This window comes from Falco peregrinus, chromosome 5, assembly GCF_023634155.1.
Source record: "Falco peregrinus isolate bFalPer1 chromosome 5, bFalPer1.pri, whole genome shotgun sequence".
NCBI classification, from domain to species: Eukaryota; Metazoa; Chordata; class Aves; order Falconiformes; family Falconidae; genus Falco; species Falco peregrinus.
Genome location: NC_073725.1, coordinates 16,727,246 through 16,740,396, shown reverse-complemented (window position 1 = coordinate 16,740,396; position 13,151 = coordinate 16,727,246). Strand labels below are relative to the sequence as shown.

General features: G+C 44.6%; 1 protein-coding gene across 5 annotated transcripts in view; it reads right to left on the bottom strand.

Annotated features, from left to right (window-relative positions):
• Positions 1-4,267, bottom strand: part of MYRIP (myosin VIIA and Rab interacting protein) — a 237,445-nt gene extending 233,178 nt beyond the window's left edge. For all 5 annotated transcript variants that reach the window (XR_008747648.1, XM_055807057.1, XM_055807053.1 and 2 more), the window contains exon 1: positions 4,001-4,267. The gene's annotated coding sequence lies outside the window, so the exon portion shown is untranslated. The remainder of the gene's footprint in view (positions 1-4,000) is intronic.
• Positions 4,268-13,151: the final 8,884 nt, after the last annotated feature.

Here is a 13,151-nt window from a genome sequence, read left to right as displayed (position 1 = left end):
GAACAGAAAATTTACTCTTCAAGTTGTAAACACGCTTTGCTTGCTTTCCTTTCCAGAAGGAAAACAACAGATTATGCACTGCCTTCCTCCAAGAACAGAAAGTTGGTTTACAACGGCAGAGCCACGTATTATTCTGCATGGAGCCGTCACATGGAGGGTGTGGGGGAAGGAATTGTTTAGTTATTAAAAAAACCCAAAGATTTCAGGCTGTTTCCTGGCTTCAAGACTCATTAAAGCCAGTGGGAATGCCATGGATTTTAATAGCATTTGAATGAGGCTCTATACTTCAGACTGCTATCACAAGACAAGACTACATCTCATTTCCTACAGTAAATAATCTTAGCACCCTTCAAACAGATTTGATCCAAAAACTATGGCTGCATTAATCTGTTTTATTCTTCTCCATCAGTAAGCCGCATATGTTGCAAGGAAGAATCCAGAAAAAAAGGTTTTTGCAACTGCTGCAGAGCAGAATTTGAGCTTAGGTCTTCAGCAGTAGGACAGGCTAGTTTCCTTCCCGCCTGCCAGCCAGCGCCAGAAAAACTCCGGAAGTCTACTTAATTGATTACCGTGAGTCAACTTGAGAGAATGCCATAGAAAGTGTCTCATCTTCAAGATTAATCTCCAGAGTAGTTAGCTCCTCCACTTCAATAGGTAGTATTTCATTTAGAGATGTACTTTGCCTTGAAGAATGCAAAATTAATTTCCTATGGTAATGCTTTATATCTTAAAACAATCAGTAGATAGTAATGACTGCAGTAATCTAAATACCAAACACCATATTCATTTTTCTTTTATGATCATCAATTGATCAATAGGTAATAGGAAGTAACAAGAGGTCTTGTTTCCTTTACTCAGCTCAGGAACTAACGGGTCAGTAAAAATTTGCAAGATAAAGGTTTTTGTTAGGATAACATTCTCAAAAAAAGAAAAAAGTGCTCTGCTGTTGAAGTTCAACACTTATTGGACTGGAAGTCTAATGTGTTCCTGTTCCCAGAATATTCTTCATAAGATCTAAAAATTTGCCATTATTGCAATAATGCCAATATTAGCTTTTGACCAGTCAAACTGCATCCTTATACTCTGTTCATATACGCTAAAGCTGCAAGGCAATTCATTAAACTGCTTTCCACTACAGCGTGCTTTATTTATTTATTTTCAGGACATAAAATGTCACGTGATGTTTACTTTCTGAAAATGCATTTTTTTAAAAATGTAGCACAGCATTTTTCTATAAGATTGTTAAAATAATAATAATAAAAGAGGATAACACATTTCAACTTGAAAGGTAAATAGCAAACAGGTCACAATCACTAGTCTTTACCATATGAATGACAGAACCTACTAGTGTGCCAGCCACATGCAAGAGGTCTTCCTCTTGGGTTTCTGTAAATTCATGTAAAGTTTGGAGACAGGCATCTTTGCCCAGTCTCACAAAGAGATACACAAAACTAGACCATGGCTTGAAAACTTACCAAATTACACTGTATTTAGCCCTTCTACAAAGTTCCCTGTTTATGCTATAAATAAAGGCCAAGTTTCTTTAGTAACCTGAGCAACAGTATGGCATGCTTTGCTCCACGCTGAAATACAGCGGCTATCTTCCTCCTCCCTTAAATCCAATAACCTTCTTTTGAAACTAAGCTGCTATAAATCTCTGAATAAAAGAAATATGGACCTGGTTTATTTTCTGTCTGTCAGTGGTTCACAGGTAAGCCAGAAGCCTTTACTATCTCTAAGAATTTATCTAGTAAATTACCTACCTGGTTCCAAAAGGAAGGTGAATAAAGCATTCCACAGAAAGGCTGGATTAGTCCACTCAAACAAATGAAAGGGTTTTCTCAAAGAGAAAAATTGTCCCGATGGCTTTCATGGAACTATATGCAACTAGTTTCCTTCAGCTTGTCCAACTCTGCAAGGGCAAGTTAAGATGGTTTACATTGCCAAACAGCAGTTTCCAGTCTGATAACAGTAGGGCATATTAACGTTGGCAGCAATAGAAAGGAGTCACATTTTCATACGGGGTACTGTTTATGAACAATAATGCATTTCGTATATATAGCTCCTCTTCAGCATCACTCATGCACAGGGATTTTTTTCCTTTTTTTAAGTACGAGCTGATCAAGTGTTCTGTTAACTGCAACTTTAAGCAGGAAAGGTGAATTCCTACTGTGCTCGTGCACTTGGGTATACCCCATATAATCCAAAAACCTGGTTTAGTAGTCAGGCGTAGCCCACTAAGCTGTATTCATCAAGTTGGGGTGAAAGCAGGAAACAAACCCAGGAAAAAAACTTAAAAAGTTTTAGCTTAGCTTTCTTGATCTTGTATGACTCCTAGACAGCGCTGGTTCAGATGAAGACAGTCTGTTAGAAAGCATTAACCTGTATCAAAGGGCAATATTGCATCTTCAGCCTGCTGCTGATTCAAGTGATGCAAGTCCTGGCACTGGGGCAGTGCTCTGTAAGTATCCCTCACCCTGGTAGAGGCTACTGGCATGGAATTCTCACTAGCAATTAATGAATCACAGCTGCTGAAAATTATACTCTCCTGTTTGTAATTGCTATATACATTGTACTAAGTTACCTGACAAATTCCACAGGAAGGCTACAGAATTGCTGAGTACATTTTTGGATGCTTGGGCATAATGCATCAGTAAATATGCTCCGATACAATCTGGTACCTGAGTAACGATGGGTAAGGCAATAGCCTGAGGGACTGCATACAAGGTACAGCACCTTCTGCTTTTGACACAGCTCTGTTCATTTTTTTAAGCTAGAAATAAACAGCAAACATCACCATTTGACACTTAACTGCAGGGACAGAGTCAGTGATCCCAGTACAGTTCACAGGGAACCGCTATCACCATTAATAAGCAACTATAAAAACCTGTCTGTCCAGCTTGATGACAGGTCCCTCAAAGTTAGAAAAATGTTTGGTGAAGTGAGAACTAAACCAACTTTCCCTCCTTTCTCTCTCGCCTTCCAGAAAAGGGTTATCAGAAGAACGCATAAAAGCTTTTATTGCCAAAATCCATGCTGTGCCTATTCTAACAAACTCCAGGCTCCATAGCAAGACAGCTACCAGCATTTTCAGAAATGGTAGGCAAGGTAAAAATTTTAGTAAAATGGTAGGTATAAGGCCAAAAGAATAAGCACCATTTGTCAAAAATAGATCACTAGATACAGTTAACAGCGCTGCAAACATGCTTGAGGGGGGGATGCACACGCGCCCTAAGGCATTTTGCGATCTAATTTGGTTACATTCGCATAAAACACAACACAAACCCCAGCACAACACACGCTCCTACTTAATTAGATTCTCTAAGAAAAGTCAGCCCGAGCCATATGGTATTTTCCTCAGCAGTTACGATAAACTGACCTTGATACTAGGAAAACGCACGCTGCTTCTGTCTGAAGCACAAATTACAGGCACGGAGCGGCGGGATGCTCCCGCGGAACGGGGGCAGCGGCAGCGCCACGCCGAAGCCCTCCGTGCTCCCGGGGAAGTTGCTCTGGAGTAACACACTCCAGTCATAACCGTAATAATGTGAATAATTAATAATGCACCGCAGTGACAGTGCTCGAATAACCACGCTGTCAGCAGAACACTGCGAAGCTAACCAGGCATCTGTCCGGTAACTAAAAGAAGCCTCGCATAGCGCCGTCGCCCCCGCCCCCCACCTCAGCACACGAGGTCGCCGGGGGGGGCGGCCCGCCTCGGCCGCTGAGGGCCCTGAGGCGGCCCCTCAGCCACCACCGGCCGCAGGACCCGGCGCCCGGCCCCGCCCGCAGCCCCTCACAGGGCGCAGGGGGCAGCCCGCGGCGGCCCGAGCGCCGGCCGCCCCCCGACGGGGCGCTGCGGCGGGCGGCCCCGCAACCACAGCCCTGCCGCAGGCCCGCTCACAGCGCCGGGCCCCGCGGCGGCGCTGCGGAAGCCCCCCCGCCCCAGCCCCAGCCCCTGCCCGCGGGGGACGGCGGCCGCGCCCCCGGCCGTACTCACCCTCGCCCAAACGCGAGGGCTGCACCAAAATGGAGGCGGGCAGGACCTTCCCCGCGCGGGGGGCACGGCCAGAACCACCGCCGGCGGCTGCGCCCCGTCGCTCATGCAAGGAAGGGGCTGCGGCCGCCCCGCGCCGGCTCCCGGCCAGCCACCTGCGCCGAGCCGCCGGGCACAGGTGCCCCGCTCCCGCTCGCCGCTCCACACCGGCCAGCGCAAGACGAGAGCCTGCAGTCGCCGTCTCCTCCTACCACCACCACCGCCGCCGCCTCCTCCTCCTCCTCCTCCTCCTCCTCCTCCCCTACCGCCGGACGCGCCACCGGGTGCTGCTGCGGTGCCGACGGCGGCAGCTCCCGCCGCGCCCCCGCCGCGCACCGGCACCTGCCCGGGCGCCGCCGGCCAATCGGCGCGGAGGGGCCGGGCGAGGGGCGGGCGAGGGGCGGGGGAGGGGGGGGGGGCGGTGCGCGGGCCGGCGGCGGCACGGAGGCGGGGGCGCGCTCCCTCGTTCCCGCGCACCCGCGGCTTGCTGCTCGCCCCTGAGGCGGCACGCGGTGCTGCGGGGACGGGGCTCTGGCGGGTGCCTCAGGGGCGGCCCTCAACGCCCGGCCCTCAGCGCACGGCCGAGGAGCGGCGCGGGGGCTGCCGGGCGGCGCTTGCCGCGGCGGGCGTGGGCGCGGGCCGGGGCGGGAGGTCCTCTGAGGGGGGTGGCGGGAAAGAGACCGGCTGGTGCCAACTGTAGTCGCGTCCGTGGGGCCGCAGCGCGCCGGGCGGTCACTCGGGAGGCGCGGCCTGTTCAGGCAGGCACATCGCCGGGGAGGCACCGCTGTCTTTGCCCGTGCTTTCTGATGTCCTGTGTCGCTGCGGATCGCACTGTGGCAGGCTAATTACTTTTCCCGTGGTGGTTTTTTTCATCCCCGGTTTTTCATGCTTGTTTAACTTCGTTTTAAAATAGCTGCAGCTGTCTGCTGCAAGGTACGGTTTCATTTGATCTCAGTTGAAGGGCTTTGTCAAGACAGATGTACTCGGTAAATCTTGGCGGGTTTTCAAGGAAAATATTTTCAAGGAGCATATTTTTGTTTACATCAATTTCACAGTATCACAAATAAACTGATTTATCAAACTTTTACCTCTATGCTAACCTACGCTTGCCTGTGTTGGCAAAGCGGGCGCCGCTCTGGGAGGCAGCCACAGCCTTCATTTCAGAAGTGTGCGTGGAAACAAAAAACAAAACAACTTTAGGAAGTATTCTGGGTCAAATATTATTTTGTATTTCCCAAATACACCTCCAGGTAAATACATGCCCAAGTAATTCCCAGACAGAAGAAACTTGTTACTTCTTTAAATAAGAACAAGAGACTGAACCAGCTGCTTTCAGCAGTATCGTGTTTCAAGAGCGATATGACATGGCAACAGATCAGGGACTGACTTGAACAAAAGGTTCATTGCCTGTACAAGGAGAGTAATTGATTTATTAATTTTAAAAATATCTGGGTAGAAATCCCTCTCCAATCTTACACTTCTAGCTGAAACCCTGAAATAATATGTTTTAAAATCAGCCATCAATAACAATTAGCTGTAATGCTTATGATTACACAACCACAAGATCAAACAGGTAAAACTGTGCCCTGCTCCTCACACTCTAGCTAATAAGCTGATGTTGAGTTCAAGAGTAATGTTGTGCCCTTGCCTCAACGTTGTACAGTTTGGTTCGCAGAGAGTTTGTACCATTCTCTGTAGTATTCCACATTCCTCTCCACTGGAGACATAGCACTGGACTCAAAGCTCTTTTGTTCCATACCCATGCAGTAATCAGTACATTTTTACTCTCCAACAGTACTCTGCAGGGAAGGCATTAACATGGCACACTTAAGCCAGCCATTAACAACTTGACAGAGTGCGACTAAGAGAGGGGAAAGAGAAGAACAATGCATAAGTGAAGAAATACTGTAATAGCCTTATGGATAGTATGCTGGACTTCTCTGTTTGTCTGCATCCCCTCTCTAATCGTTGGATGCCCAGTTTGTCTATCTACAGCTTTTGGTGTCTCCCTTGGAAGGAAATCAGTTTATCTTTGTATTCGTAGCAAGTGTTTACTGATGGGTGCCATTCACAGTAAAAAACAACTGCTGACTAAAATCTCTTTTTCACCCCCATAGGCAAAATCATAAAGCATAGATGGGTGAAACAGATATGCCAGGCTTTCTCCGGAATCACATATGATACAGCTATTGAATGAATAAAATAAGTGTCTAAACAAGGATGCAGAATAAACAGAAGTCTAAAGAAGAGAAACTCTGCAGCCAAAGATGAGACCCAAGTGGTAGCATGGGAATTTCTGCCCCATGAACAAAAAGTATCCAAACATCTTCCCAACGCAGTGCCTGGGGATTGAGGAGAGGTGGAAGGCAGCAAGGGGTGTGAGGGATACTGGCAACAGTGGGATGGTCATCAGGGAAAGGGGCATGCCCATGTTTATCTCACTTCCTAAAGCTCTGAAATTCCTAGTCCTTATGTTTACAACAGAGTTAGGTTAAACTGCAGGCCAAGCAATCTTTCAGCGAGAATAGCCTCAGAATGGAAAGAATGAAAAAAGAAGTCAGACCCCTAGTACGCATCTGTAGTACAACAACCATTTGCCATGTGGGCCTTATTTAGCTGTAGCAGGGGGAAAATCTTGCAAAAAAATAGATAGCGGATCTAGTAATAATGGGGTACAGGACAAGAAAATATGTGTTTTCTCGGTGCTGATTTTCTCATGTCACAATACAGCCTTTTTTTCATAAAGAAAAAAGTCATCCAAATGTAGACTGAAATAAGCAGGTGGGTTTTGCTTGGAAAGCTTGGCGCTGAATCCAGCGGTGTCATAAGCTACACGGGGCTACGGGGCTGCGGTGGCCAACGAGTGACTCCTCAGCCTGTCCCCAGGCTGCAACCAGCTGGCTATACTTGAGCAAGGAGGCTGAGCACCAGCACCCATGGGACCCTGCCTTAACCTGGCAGCAGGTGATATGGGTAGGAGGTCCCACTCTGCAGAGAACTTCCCTCTGCCCTCAGCATTCATGGAATGGGGCTCATGGCCATAGGGAAGATTTTAGGAGTGCAGTTCACATGGTCAGGAGTTTTGGCCATCTTTTGTGTGCTATGTGGTTGTTGTAAAACCTGCAAATAAATTGGTTTGGGGGAAAACAAAATTTGCACTGGTTTGGTATCCCTCCAAGCATATACAGGGGGATGCAGAAAGAGGGTGTTAGCCAATGCACTCCGTCATGCTGGATTATTTGCTGACAATTACAGACCACTCCAGGAGGACTTCATGAAGTTTACTTTCCAAGTGTCCCAACCTTCTCGATAAAGGTAGGGCGTTTTAGTAAGGAAATTGGAAATGTAAATATGGAGAGTACCTGCTAGAAAGCCACAAGCCACTCTGTTAGCCACAGGGACCAATTATGAATTTATTCCAGCCTATTCTTATCTCAGGGCAGAAAATAAAGACAGTAGTAAGTAATTAAGTCTCTCTTGCTTTCAACTGATCTGTTAAGACCTCAGAGCATTTTCACAAAATGTAGCGAACAATAATTTGATGGTGATAACTTGGAAGTCATTGTAACCTTTTACCCTAGGGTCTCAAAGAACTTCATGAATACATATTATTTTATAAAGTGTGTATGCAAAACATGGAGTATTATGATAATTCAGGTAAACCAGTGAAGTAATTCATAGCCCATAAGCAAATGAGAAAGAAGCTGAGAAGAATGGACAAATTTTTAGCAGCATTTAATATGTACGGCACACAATGTGTTATGGCACTTTGCCATGACTGTTCTTCAGAGATTTCAACAGTCAGGTTCCCTGCCCCGCAAGCCTCACAATGTAAGGAGAAACTCTGGCAAACATTAAGTGTGAAGAGAAAAAGGAAAACGGAGAAGACAGAACTGGGATTATATACATATGTTAGTAAAGGAGACAGCTTGAAGAAGTTTTGCTGTTTAACTAGCAGCAGAACTTAGGCAAGCTAACACTTTGAAAGGAAACAAAAATAGCAAACTCAAAACTGGGATGGAAACACCAGCAGATAAACTGTAACTGATGCAGTGAAAAGATTTGTTCTGACCAGTAGCGGGGTGGGGTGGGGGGTGGGCAGTGCGGGGGGAAGGCAAAAAACCCAGCATGGTGGTAAGTGGTAAGAGCTACACATGTTTACTGGGAAGAATAATCAGAATGGGAATAAATTTCAGAAGAGAATGTGCTGCTGACCGTACTGCTGCTCCTGCAGGTTTCCTCATCCATACAAGGTGCATAAATGCAAGCTTGAAGGTGCCTGCAGCAGATGCTGCACTCAGAGAAATAAAGGCCCTTTCAGTGCTCTTCCCTTATGCCTGCAACCAAATGTGTATGGGTGAGGACAAGATTCAACTCTTACATTTCTGCGAGTAAAAAGAAAATAGTTTAAAAGGTGCGGTAAGGTCTTCAATTTCTTTGAAGAATGAACTTAATTTTGTGACAGTGGCTGAAACACACAAGGCAAGTGTCCTCCATTCCCTGGGGTTGTTTTTTTTGTATCAGTCTTTTTCTCCACTTAGCCCCAGCTTTCATGCAGTAACTCCCTCTTGCTCATCAGTCTGAGGACAAGCAGCAGCAGGAGGGACGTGGTCCACTGAAGCTTTTCTTTAGAGCTTCATTTGTGTCCTGTGCAAAGCAGGGTGAGGGTGAGGTAGCATCTTTTGCACAGTTCAGCACTGCTCTCTTCTTTACAAATTTAAAAAAAATGGGGGAAAAAGCTGCATGGTGCCCAGGGGACGAGTAAGAAAAATGGTGTGCGTCCCCAGCTAAACGGGAAAATGTTCATGTTAAGTCAGATTTGACCTCACAAATTCAAACGCTGAAAAAACATGAGCAAGTGTTTGTTTAGCTCTTGTTCTCTTGTGTTCAGTGGGAATTTCTTTCAGCCTCATTTGGTTTCTTTGCATCAGAATCAACAGGCGGCTGTGAAATTTTGGGATTGAAACAACCCCATCTAAAACCACTTCACCTGCAGTTGCTTCTAGAACTACTCTCCTTTGCTTTTACTGGTTCAGTTCTCCAGCACTGTCAGAAATTCTTCATTTGCTTTTAAACATAACTTTTACTTAACGCTTTTAATACCTAGAGACAGACTGTAGTCAGCTGGGTTGTTTTTCATAGGAAGACCTATTAAATGCTTTTCTTACTCAGATCAATAGAGCTTTTTCATTATTTGAAATTATTAAAAATTAAATTTTAGAAGCTGTCATTGACCCAATGCCTTGGGCTAAAGCTGACAAATGAAGAGCTTTTCCCTCCGTTATTATAATTCCATACAGACAAAAACTCCTCAGATGCAGAGAGTATACGTTCTATAATTCTCTGATTATATTTTACAAACAAAATCACAGCAATAATGTAACAAATCCTCATGAACAGTCTTAAAAATCCTAGGCAGTATGAAACCAGTGAATTCCTTTAAGCAAGTTTAGTGAAAATTCAAATACTTTATATTAACTTTTTATATTTTAGTACATGCTGAATAAAGTAGTTTTCAGAAATTCTTTCTTTCTTTCTTTCTTTTTTTTTTTAAAGAAACCCTAATCCTGGCAGTAATTTCTGCATGGAAATGAGGTCGACAAAACCCCATTTTGTTAGGGCTGAGCAGAGTTTTCCAACCTTTTATTTAGGAGATATAGGATTTAGCCACTCCTGAGGCACAGAGAAAAGACGAGCTTGCTCACTTCTTTTCCCTTCCCATTAGAACATTGGATGGAAATAGGTACAATTTCATCCACACAAGTGTTTACATTTTTACAAAGCTCTTACGCAGCCATCTTATATCTAAGTCCCTGCTTCTGTGGTATTCATCTTTTCAGAATCAGTACCCCATGGCTGGGGGAAAAAAAAGGATGTTGTGAGCAGCAAAAACACCTGGTGACAGTGAGGGTAAGCTCTTTGCGAAGGACACAGGCTACTTCACTAATGTTTCTGAGCCAGGGAAGCAGACTATATTAATTAGATGCAGTGACTGGTAAGATTTACCCAGGCGTAGCAGTAACAGATATTCTGAGAAACTTGTCTCCACAGTGCTTCTAGCAGAGATGGGCATTAAAATAAAAATTATCAAGCAAAAATTATTTCCATGATGACTCTTTTCATCAAGGTAGTTTCTGTTTCCAAACCCAAAGCTCAGAGACAAACACATAGCAACAAAAGTTATTGCAATTAAAAGAGGGTTGCCTGCCAGCACCTCTTTCCAGAAAAGAACTGAGCCAAAGTATTATGAAAGTAGATGTATCAGATGCTGGCACATCTAATCACGTTGTTTGACATATTCTTGCACAACCTCTCACATGCCTTGATTATGCTCAGTACCCTTTGAGCTGTGCTCTGCACAAGCCCATAGAAAATACATTGTGCTTGTTTCAAAGAGCTTAAAGCCCCTGAATGCTCTAATTCCCCTCTCTGGATTTTCTATAATTAGTTTGTTCCTTAGTGCTTTCTTACACACAAAGTAAAATTCTTCTTACTTAACTTACCCCCAAAAGAGCATGGGACATACTGGAGCAGGATTATTCGTGTCACAAGCTGCCAAAATGACTGTGTGGTTTTATGCAAATCAAATCCTCCAGGGATTGTCCCAAATCCACACAAGTTTCTTTTTGGCATATCCGCCTTGGGACCTCGCACCAGCCATTTTACTTTTCCATCTTGTTTTAAAGGTATTGTGTCTGACAGAACCGTGACACTTACTTCACCTTGGCTTATCCTGGCTGAGGGCTGCTGGCACTGCAGGGATGCACTCTTCTGCAGGACCAGGATCAGCCCTGCAATGCCTATTCCTCACCTCCGTATGCTCTGCCAAAATTAACAGCATCTTATTGCAAACAAGACTTCAAGAATTTCTCATTTTTATAACACCTAGGAGACCCACCTTTCTGGTTTGGAAGCTGGAGTATACCAGACCTCCAGCTGACCCAGGACCAGATTACATTCATCCTCTTTCTCTGCTCAGCTCTGAAACTCTCACCTCTCAGACCAACAGGGTGTGCCACTCCAGACAAATATTTATATACCGAACTTCATTTCCTTATGCAAGTTCCTGGTGAATGTATAAAGATACAGTCACAGCGATTTAAAAATCTAAAATACCCACATTTATTAATTAAGAATTTAAGGGGAGAGAATGGTCTTTAATTGCACAGCTCAAACTTCTCATTTTCCTATGGGTGCCAATTATTATTGTTCTCCTCAGCGGCATCTCCGCTGTAGGCCGTGAGGTAATGAAGAAAGCTGAGTAAATAACACATATAAGATATATGTGAATCATTAACAAAGTCATTAAAATAATTGTAGTTGATTTTATTGAAACAGGGTCTAGCACAGAGAACGTTAGTCTTCTGGTGCTCAAGCAGCCTGTGGTACCAGGAAGAGAAAGCTCTGCAGCCAAGTCTTAATCCAACGGTCTTGCTGATAAAATGACCATTTGACATCCACTGTGGAAGCCCCTCAGCTGTTTGCTTGTGGTCATTCTCATGCGGCATTATTCTGATACACTGGCTGTTTGCTAGCAAGCAGCTCTGTGGCAGGAAAGATGCCCGTGACCCCAGCAGCAGGGCTCGGCAGGGCTGGCAGGCTGATTGCCCAGGAGGGCGAGCATTGGACCTAATTGAAAAACAAATATAAAGGTGCAGACCAATGTTTATTTACTTTAAATAAACTTAGGTATGATTGTGGCCATCAATGGCCTTCCTGGGCAGGTGAGTTTTCCACGTGTTGGTACCAGTGTGCTGCACATGTGCTATCATGTCCTCTGTACAAGCTGCTGTTGTCTGGATCCTCACTGTATGCAAACCCATCTAGATCAGACCTCCATCAACGTACATTTAAAGATGTTACAGCCTTTACTGCTCAATGGCTTGATTTCTGGGACAGCAGGTGGCCCACAGGTCTTACTAGAAACTTCAGCCCTTTTTTCTCTAAGTGCTCCTGGTTCTGTAACTTCATGTCCTCATGCCTGAAGAGAAAAGCTGGAGTGGTCCTGTGGTGACATCTGAAATGCAGCCCCACTCCTATTCCCATGCAGAAAAGTGAGGAATTTACTCTCCTTTAATTAAACTGCCTTCAGTGACAGTCGTTAATTTTTCTTTTTCTTTGAAAGTACTATGGACCATAATCCTTGAAAAAACAAACCCACTATGATTATGTACTGCTGTGGTAGAAAAGAAAAGACAATAAGGTTTCCACAGCAATCACCAGTGGTGACGCAGTGTACACCATAAGTATTATGTGACTTAGTTACTTCTAAACAATTTAGTGGTCTATATTAAACAACATTAACAGGAACAGACTCAGTTACAGTTTTAATACCAAATCCCAGTTGATGTACTTGATGTAAATAGCTTTACTGCAAGATACAATTATTACCAAACCTGCCCCTCACAAACAGAATGGCAAATAAATCCTCAGGCCAATGTTGCTGTAAGGCTTTAGCTTTTATATCTGAAGTTTATTCGTTTCACTTGTAGCTGTATTGCCCTGTCTTGCAATTTAATCTTACCTCTGCTGGATGCATAAATACATATAAAAGCCCTCCATATTAAGTACAAAACAAGTAAAAAATGTTCAATCCTTGAAGGCATTATTAAAGCTCTTCACTTCTTGGAAGGGGATATTTTGCCAATGGAGAAGTGAAAGGGGAAGTAAGGGGATAAGCTGAGAAGATTCAGGATTCTTGTGGCCCCCAGACACAGCTTTATCTGTGAAGTGAGATTCTCTGGATGAAAGGTGGTGAGGATAAGGATGAATTCTCAATGAAGAGCGAGACAGAAATACATAGGGTTTTGCCAGCTGCATGAATAATAGAATTCCTTCAGTGTGTTGAGCAAGTCTAGATGAGGAGCAGGACATTTGCACCAGCTTCTGTGGTCAGCTCTAGGACCTGAACATCCTTTCCTACTTATAGAGAAAATTATAGAGGACCAGGTACACACACTCGCTGAAGCTGGTAACTCATATCTCAGGGGCTCAGGGAAAGGCAAAAGAGAAATGTCAGATTGAGTATATTGGTGAACTGTGTTCAATTGTTAATGGAGGTATCCATTCTCCTAATCTTCCCTGGAGCATTCAGCACTCTAATCCATAAAATCCT